Source organism: Capsicum annuum, chromosome 8 (assembly GCF_002878395.1).
Source record: "Capsicum annuum cultivar UCD-10X-F1 chromosome 8, UCD10Xv1.1, whole genome shotgun sequence".
Taxonomy (NCBI): Eukaryota; Viridiplantae; Streptophyta; class Magnoliopsida; order Solanales; family Solanaceae; genus Capsicum; species Capsicum annuum.
In genome coordinates this window covers 89,859,041-89,868,976 of record NC_061118.1, presented here as the reverse complement: position 1 = coordinate 89,868,976, position 9,936 = coordinate 89,859,041, and positions in this window count along the sequence as shown.

Sequence of the window (9,936 nt, the reverse complement as noted above, 5' to 3'; positions counted from 1 at the left end):
AGGGAACAAAGGAACAAGTAAAGATATGATGGTTGTAAATTCCTTGATTTTGTGCTCTTTGATATATGCTAAGATTTTAATACATGTCAAGTGGTTAGCACGTAAATAGTGACGTGTTAGTATGAAGTTTCACCTAAATCAAGTGATATCCAAATACATGACAAGACCGATATAGGTATGAAGTACTTGATGTAAGATCTCAGTGAATGGGGTATAATCTAATGGAATGTCTTCCCTAGGCTAGTATATGATGATGAATAGAGGTCTATGTTTCCTAAATGCTTAATGCGATGTCCTAAGGATCTTGAGAGGAAAAGTATGTTATGATGCCCAACTACTTGAAGTGATTCTTTAATGATTGTGATAATACATGAATGATTATAATAATGAATGAATGCTTGTAATGATGAATGAATGATGGTAGTGATGAATGGATGACCGTGAGGATGCATGAATGATTTATGATGAAGAATAATTATGTCTTACTTTTATGTTAACGAGTCCTGGGGTATTTATACCCAAAAATAGAGCTATTGTCTAGAGCCCGTGTCAGTTTCTCAATAATTCCAGTTGAGCCATGATTCTCAGAACTCAGTGAACTATAGAACTCTATATCCTCAGATAAGTGCAGAACTTAAGAAGGCTCAGTAATCTCAGAAATCTCTGTAATCTCTGTATCGCTAATAATCTAGCCTTAGTCTTGTAATCAGCTCAGATCTAATAGTATTCAAGTGATTCAATTCTAATCTCAGAAGTGATTTGAGTAATCTATTCAAGCTCTGTATCGTCAGTCAGATACTATGATTCGATGTCTTTTCCATCAGATGTGAAACTAAGTAATCTTAGCGTAACTCAGTTAGATCTTTTGAGAAACATGATCAGTATCAGATTTAGTTTAGTTGTGCTCAGTTAAGAATTCAATCAGAGTCTTTCAGTTGGGAGTAGAAACTAGCACTGAGCGAGCTCAAGGATGGGAACTCACCTACTAGTAGAGGGTGTGATTCTTAGATACAATCTTTGTGCTCCAGAACTACGTAGACAGCATAGGTTGAGACATCATACCTACTAGTTGAGGGTAGATGAGAGAAATCATACCTATTAAATGAGGGTAGATGGGGTGTCTTGACCTGTTAGATGAGGGATCCACCGTTCACATTTGAGCACCTGATAGATGAGGGTCACATAAAGATAATGTCTTTACCCATGGCACGGTATTGGCACCCTCCCAATTGGGGGTAGAGGTTGGAGCCTACCTGTGGTAGGTTGGGGTATGTCGGTTAAGTGACTACTTTCCACAGTTTTAGTTTCAGATTCAGTCTCAGTTTCAGAATCAATCTTTAGAAATACGGACTGTCAGATACAGTCATCTATCTTTATGAGGAACTCAGATAGTTTCATTTATTCATGGACCATCCTGGCAGATAGGCTTGGTCACATATACAATTGATTGATATCATATTCAGAGATATGCCACCAGATAGGCTTGATCACAGTATCAGATTTCTATTAAATATTTTTGTCATCGGATTCAGATATAATCATACTTCTTATCATTGATAATCGCTTCCAAAATAATCTATTAGCAAAGTTGATCTCTAATTCTATCAGTAGAAACCAGTAAGCTCATAGTATAGTCCTTGATGTAGGCACATCCAGATCCTCAGTTATCAGTATCAGAGGAGTCTGTGATTCAGTATCTCAGTGTCAGTAGTGAGTTCAGTCTACAGTAAAGTGGTATGCGAGTTAGTATCTAGAGTTGCGATAATTGTGTTCATGTTGTATGCATTCATGTATGTGTTCTCATATGCCATCTTTCATGATTATTCAGTTTAAATATTGTGCATGCATGAGCCCTTGCATTAGCCTACCTCATCTACATACTCGGTACATTTTTGTATTAACACATTTGCGCTATGGTGTTTTATTTGACACCATAGGTTCAGAGGCACAGGATCCAGATTATCCTTAGCAGTTCAGTCCCCGTCAGCAGCAGTAGCAGTGAGTCCTCTTCTTTCGAGGACGAATCTTAGTTTACTATTATTGTTTCAGATTTTATTTATTTTTAGTTGACGGAGTTAGTTGGGGACCTGTCCCATCAACTCCATAGTTCAGACAGTTTAGAGATTTTTCAGACGGATGTATTAGTATTCAGTTTTTAGTTTTGAGTATGTATAGATGTGTTGAACCTTATGGCAAGTTTTCATAATTTTTTTCAGATATTATGCAGTGTATAGGTACAGATATCAGAAAATAGTTAGCTTGTAGTCCTTTGGGTCCATAAGCACCGAGTGGCATCTCGGGATGGGATCTTGGGGATTTACACAGAAAGTACCTTTCTAAGAAATCTCCTTTCAATTGCCTCCAGTTTGTTATAGAATCAAGAGTCAGCTCATTCAACCACATAGTTTCCTCTCTAGACTAAGACAGTGGGAACAATCTCAAATGAATAGCATTTTTTCCCACTCCAAGATTATCAAACGACTTACAAATATTGATGAAATTCACCAAATATAGATTTGGATCATCACCAGGTAATCCACCAAAGAGTCCTTTCAAATTCAGTAGTTGGATCATAGTACTGGTGGATGTTGAATTTCACCCCAAGTGCTAGTGGTGGTGGAATGATTGCCCCTGTAGCTCTAGCTCTAGCTAAATCATCCTCATCATTGTCAATATGAAACTGCACAGCTTGGCAGTCTAGTCTTCCTCTAAATAGACAATTTTAATTACAGATGCAACTACTCCCGCTGCACGCCTCTTATTATTTGGATCAATTAAATATCATCTCCCAGGTCCTCTTCATATAGATTAGGTACCCGACTTGGGTTATTTACATTATGTTGATTTAATTGAGCATTAGCAAAACCGGCTAATCTATCAGCTTTCTGTTGGTTAGCCATTCTTTCAATGAGATGATGTTCAGGGTTGAAGGGAAATAATGGTTCTCCTAAACTTCTGGTTCGTGGCATAAACAATAATGAGCCTGTAATGAACAAAAACAACAAATAAATGTAAAATAAGGAAACTTGACTAACAGTCAATTAACACACATAAACTCAATCGACAATCATATTCCCCTACAACGGCGCCAAAATTTGATATGCCCAAATTACAACTCTCTTACAAGAGTGTAAGTGGTCGTTGTCAAATATATAACCCAACTAGGTTGGGGTCGAATCCCACAGGGAATATGATGCTAATTAAGTTGTATGCATATTAATTAACTTTTAATCATTCATTTCCATAAAATAAATAGAGGGTTTGATTCAGATCACAAATTTATAGTTTTAGAGTAACAAGATGAGAGATATGTAGTGTTTGAATCTAGAGAAATAAAAAGCTAGGGTTATGTCCACCTTGTAGTTTTCAATACTTTCTAACTATGGGCATTATGAGTTCATACATGCATCATGCTTACAGAGAAACATATTGCATTTAATAACAAAATCCTAGTGTTTCTCAACCATCAAGGACTAATTCACTTTAGTTCTCTCGAATCAAAAGTGTTTACAAAAACAATACAAAATCTCCAAGTAGTTAATCCTGTTAAGGTATTAACATTTGAAATAGGGGTTGGAAATCCTATTTTTTTGTTACTACTCTCTTTTCCTTACATCAACCTTTCTATTTTGCATTTTAAGGCTTATCCTCTATGTTTGTAACCACAAGAATTCAAGATAAGCGAAGAGAGTATGATGTAAACAAATCAATGCATAATGAATTCAAAACCCAAAGTAATAGATTATATGTTACAAGGCTTCCATAACCCTAACTAATAAACTTAGCTACTCATGAATAAAACAGAAATCACAATAGAAATATTCATCAAACCAAAAAGTAAACACAATCTTGGCGGAGAAGATGAAGTTGTGTGTTTTTCCCCTTTGTGCTAAGCCACCACTCTCAGTGCAAAAAATAATACAGAATAATGAATAATACGTGAATTTTATGCATCAAGTAGTTTTAATAACATTTCCCTCATAATTTCTTTCTAAGTCCCTAGACTAGATCTAAATGACTAATTAGTCTTAGACATAGTTTTTAGGCACCACATTTGGTCCAGACTAATACTCTCTCTTGTGTCATATGCCATCCGTATTACATAGTCCTATTATGTCTCCATCTACCTCATTAATACCTGAAATCATGCTAATGATATCGGTTAGCTCAATTATATAGAAGTAGAGTAAGAACGTAGGAAACTAGGCACTTTTTTCTCCAAACTTAGCTAAAATATGGGTAAGTTATGGTGCTTAGGCATATAAATACACCAAGATCAGATAATCCCAATGCTGTGACTCTCCCTCCACCCCTAGAGTATAGGACATTGTTTATTAACAAATAGAGTTGTTATTAGAAGAAACAGTTAACCAAAGAAGGGAAGCAGATGCAAAACACATAGCTCAGAAGGCAGAGCTGGCGAGGTAAAGACCAGTAGTTGATCATCGAGCAGTACTTAACGGGAATCAAAAAGGAGTTTGAGGTGGTAGAGCTCAAGTAATCCTAGCCTATAACTACTATTGCGCCCAAGCACATATGTAAGTGTACATGGCCTCACAAGTAGTAAAGTTGACCTTTTACAAGCCACTTGGCTTTTATCCCACAGGGACTAATGTTAAGGAACTATCAAATTCTAGTTTACTATTAAGATTCCCTTAGTGCAAGCGTAACCAAAATAGTTTTGAAATTGATAAACTAAAAGTAAAGTAAACAGTGCATAAAATAAAGACTTCAGAAAATCAATGGAGGAAAGCCCAGGGTTAAGGAACTATGAACAATCATACTACTCTATTGAGCTACATTCGTTGGATTGATTTTCTGGGTTATTGATTCATAGGGTATAGCACATGATCATGGTATCCTGACCTCTAATCGTCTACCTAACTTGGACATTACAGCTACATCATTGAGTGGGGATATAATAATACAATTATGTGCTTAAAGCTATTATCCTACATGTGAACCAATCAAGGCTTCTAGGTACATCCCTATCCTAGATGCTAATTTAAATTCCTTATTTTATAAAAGAATAAGAACCTTAGTCTATTCATCCCTATGTTCTATCTTCCTATTCCCTCTCCCGAGATCACAAGGTAGATAATATATTTATTCTAAAGGTCAAGAATCCTCAAAATAGTTAAAAAAAAGGATGAAAAAACAACCAAATATGATAAGGAATTAAAAAAAACTCAATTCACACTGATAGTAAACCTGTTCTTGGCCTTAACCCCAGAAAGAGGGTGTTTAGCCACTAATCGACATAATCGTAATCCAAATACTTGAATACATGATTAAATATATTAAAAAAATAAAGTTAAAGAATATAAACCCTATAAAATATGTGTATCAGCCTCCTCAAGCTCCCAAAGATGTCCCAAAAGTCAATAGAATAAGTACAACAAGTCCTATTTATAAGAGACCAATTTGGCCGTGTGTGGGAAATGGTCTGCGTCACATTGGTGGCTGGATATGGGATAAGCCATGCGATGCCTTGGATATATTATGGAATTATACATGAGGGACTTTGGTAATCACTTGGAGGGAGTGGCACATCACAGCCCAAATGTGTAGGCTCACTGGAATTTGCCTCTTGACGCCTATATTCTTCTAAGTGTTCCTCCTTCAATCCCTTGCCTTGTGGTGTTGTTTTCCTTTGGTTTCCAACTTGTATTTCATAAATATATCATCATAATCAAATCACCAAGCATAATACATGATAAAACTCCAAATATTAGAGCTTAAAACAACAAAACATTCTCAACAATGAACTAAAAACATGCGCTAAGACTAGACTTAACAATGTTGATCTTCAACTTATTGTTTCGACATTTGACTTGATACAATTGAACTTGAACAATAAAAAAATGTTTTTACACATATAATTACACAAGCATCATTAGATGAGGAGACTCTACACTTATAGTACATGAAAGACACTCAAGCTAGTACTACAATGACTACACAGAATGCAAGTTTCTACACTAAGCATGTTACGTACACAATTGAAAGTTCAAGAACACTACTCCAAAAAATCCTAACCTCAAGAATTGAATCACCTAGTTGGAAAACTTATGCATATCATTCAATCAAATACATTATACAATTCACCCAACTATCATCAAATATGTTCCCTCACCACCAGAGAGTTACCCATAATCAATCACATAAATGAACTTTTTAACCAAATGGGTTCAAGAATCAAATTACGCTTACTCTCCCAAGGAATTCACAAGTTACACAGGATGAACCATAGGCTTGCCCTTAGTGTAGTACTCCCTTAATATTAGAATGATAAAGCATAGGATTAAATAGGTCCTTAAAGGTTGTAATGTAGGCTAAGGGACGGGTAGGAACTATTTTGGCTAGGAATAGTGACTATCTTTCCTAAGAGCTTTTAATACATCAAACTTTTTATTCAATGAACCTTTAACAACCAACTTTCACCACTTCTATCTACCTATATCTTTTATTTTTCCCCATCTCATTAAGATTATTCCCAAAAACTATTGTGGGAGTGTTATCTATACGCAACTTATTTAATTTGAACTAATTTTATTCTTTTCGTTACTCAACTCCCAACCACAACACATATCAATATTTTTTTGAACGCCAATAGCTATGACTTATGGGCTTCACTTTTACCTACTTTAATTCAAACTCCTTAACTCAATTAATCTTTACATTAAAACACTTAGGAGCTTTGGATCAAATTATGGTAAATCAAACAAGGGATTAGGCTACATATGAGGTTGCCAAAAGAAAAAGCTAAAGTCTCAATGGGGTTTAACTAGGATTATGCACAAGGGTAGATAAAAAAAGATATAAAACATTGCTATCAAAGAAATGCCTATATCATCTCCTAAACACACACTTTTTATTCACTTTGTATACACACCAAACAAGTTCTAGATATCAGATGGAATAAGGAATATACAATAACCTTACACACACATGGCACATGCTCAACTCAAGCAGGATCATCATGGATTCTCAACCAAACAACCACATGAATTCAAATTAAGCCAACAAGTACAAGAGACATAATCATGATCCTAGGAGTATCAAAAGTAGTAATTCACACAATTAACATACTCTTTACTATCAAAACACTTGCATCATGTAATCACATATAGCACCAACAAGGACATCCCATATTTTCTCCTAACAAAAAAAGTTTAAAATTACCGTAAAAATGGAAATTTCCCCACCCCACATTTATAAATCTACTTTGTCCCCAAAGTATACTTTAAAAGTAGAGAGAGAAATACTCCCTAAGGATTCTAATCCTAGATAGTAGCATCTTTATACATCAAGAGGGTCTGGGGAATCCCACACTTAGTCTTCGCCTTGCTTCTTAGCTTAGGTTTTTCGGTACTCAAACTTCCCATCAACCTGTGACCTGAAAAAAACAAAAACTAGTGAAGTAAAAATGAAAATACCAAAAATCAAACATATTTAATTAACTTGGGTTGCATCCTAACCAATGCCTGATTTAGTGTCGCGTCATGACCCAATCTCTGACTCAACCGTATTCCTTTATCCTTTTTCTTACACTAGGACACCATCTTTTTATTCATTTCTAACCTCTTGAGTGTGAAATCTCAATGTCAATAGCTTCTTCAGCTTTTGCCTTTCTAGGCTCATCAATTTGCATCATGTCAGGCTTAGTTATTGGAGGCTTGGAGTTCAATGAGGAAGTCCAAAGAGGTCTTTGGTGGAACAGACTCCACTACCCCACACTTATCTCCTTCAATCACAGTAATCATGCACAAATCTTTTTAGTAGAAAAGTGTCTTGAGTGGGTTGTACACTTTAAAAGCCACCTCTTCATCATCCAACCTCATTGTGAGCATGCCCTCTATCACATCAATCAATGCTTCTTGCGTCACTACAAATGGACTTTCCAAGATGGTTGGTATATCATCTACCTGAAAATCTAAAATAATAAAGTCAGCACAAATAATAAACTTACCAACTTTGATAAGAACATCCTCTATGATTCCTTTAGGACGTGCTAGGGTCCTATCTGCCAACTGGAGTATCACGAAGCTCGATACTTCCCCAGGCCTAAGGTGTCAAAGAAGGAGAGGGGAATCAAATTGACACTTGCCCCCAAATCACCCAGTGCATGGATTACTTCACTGCTTCTAATTTAAATAGAGAGAGTGAAACTCTCAAGATCTTTGATTTTTTATGGCATCTTATGTATCACTGTAGAACTACACTCCTCAGAGAGTACTATCATCGCAATATCCTGCAGCTTAAATTTATTAGTGACCATATCCTTTATGTACTTAGCATACTTTGGCATTCCCTGCAAAACATCTAAAAGAGGTAAGTTAATTTTTAACTCTCTAAATATGTCAAAGAACTTCTTGAAGCATGTATCCTCCTTTGCCTTTATATGCTTCTGTGGGAAAGATAACAGTGGGATCTTGTTTACCTCTTCAATAACTTTTTCTTTCAAGTACTCAGACTTCCTTAAATTTTTAACAACTTGGTCAGATAATAGTGGGTTAATCTCTTCTATATTTACCTCTTTGGTTTTCTTTGGAGGTCCTTCATTAAGCTCTTTACCACTCCTCAAATTGAATGCTATAACTTACTTAGGATTTTCTATATCACTTGGAAAACCACCTTCGGGCCTAGTATTTTGTGCCTTCACAAACTTACTAGTTTGCAACTCCAAGCTCCTTGTAACTACTTGCTAGCTCTTTATATCTACTGCCCACTTGTGCTTGGGTAGCCATGATTTGCTTCAGCATCTTTTCCACATTGCTGTTCTGAGTTGTGGCTTGATTATTCTAAACTTGTTGCTATTGAAACTGCTGTTGGTTGTTCCATAAAGTATTTAGTGGCTGGTCTGCAACTTTAACTATAGGCATTTTCATAGTTTGGCCTCTGAGCATTACCCATAAAAATTACAGACTCAAGATTTGCAAAACACATTGCAGTTGAATGCCCACTATTTCCACAAACCTCACACCAACCTACAGTCTGTTAAATTACATTAACTTTGGTTACAGGATGTATAACCCCCAACTTCATGTTCTTAGTAGATTTTGTAGAGTAGCAAGCTGAGCGAATAAGGCAGTAAAATGTTCCACCTCCAATACACCTGCAACCTTCTTTGTAGCATTCCTCGAGTATAAATGCCACTCAGGATTAACTTTTGCAATTCGGTTCAAGAAGGTATACTTCTCATTATATGTCATCTCTAGAGCTTGGCCACCTGTAGTTGAATCTAGCAAAATTTTGTGTTATGGTCAAGTGCCTTAACAAAAATATAAGCTAATGCCTCACTAGGCTGCTGATGGGGTGGATAGTCCCAAAGAAGAGCATTAAATCACTCCCAAGCATGATATAAATTCTCATCTAGCTTTTATTTGAAGTACACAATCTCACAGTCTTTCCAGATAGAAAGAATAAGATGAGGAATCTCTGGGCTAAGTCATCCTAGGTTCTGACTGAATTTGTTGGCTCAGTATTCAACCGCTTCTTCACTTCCCCCAATAGTGAAAAGGGTAATAGCGTCAGCCTCACATAGCCAGTTGACACACCTATAGGGATGAATGTGTCACTGCTCCCCAAGAAGTTCCGCAGGTGGACTTGTGGATCTTTATGCTAAAGCCCGATAAATTATCCAGTGTTGATCAGAAGTTGCACCATAGTTTGCTTTAGCTCAAAATTACCTCCAACAACTAATTTTTAAAAAGAAGAGGACAAATTTGTTGGAAGTGGGATTCCCACTTCTTGAACTTTCCTGTGAGCTAGTTGTTCTTCAGCCATGAGAGTAGGATTTCCTTGATCTTCTTTAATTTGCAGAATATGGGGGAGAAGGATTTCTTCTCTCCTTCATTGATGGAAGCATTGCTTGGGTTTGGGGTTTGGTTCAACCAAATCCCTATCCTTTGCTATCTTACTAGTCTATAAACC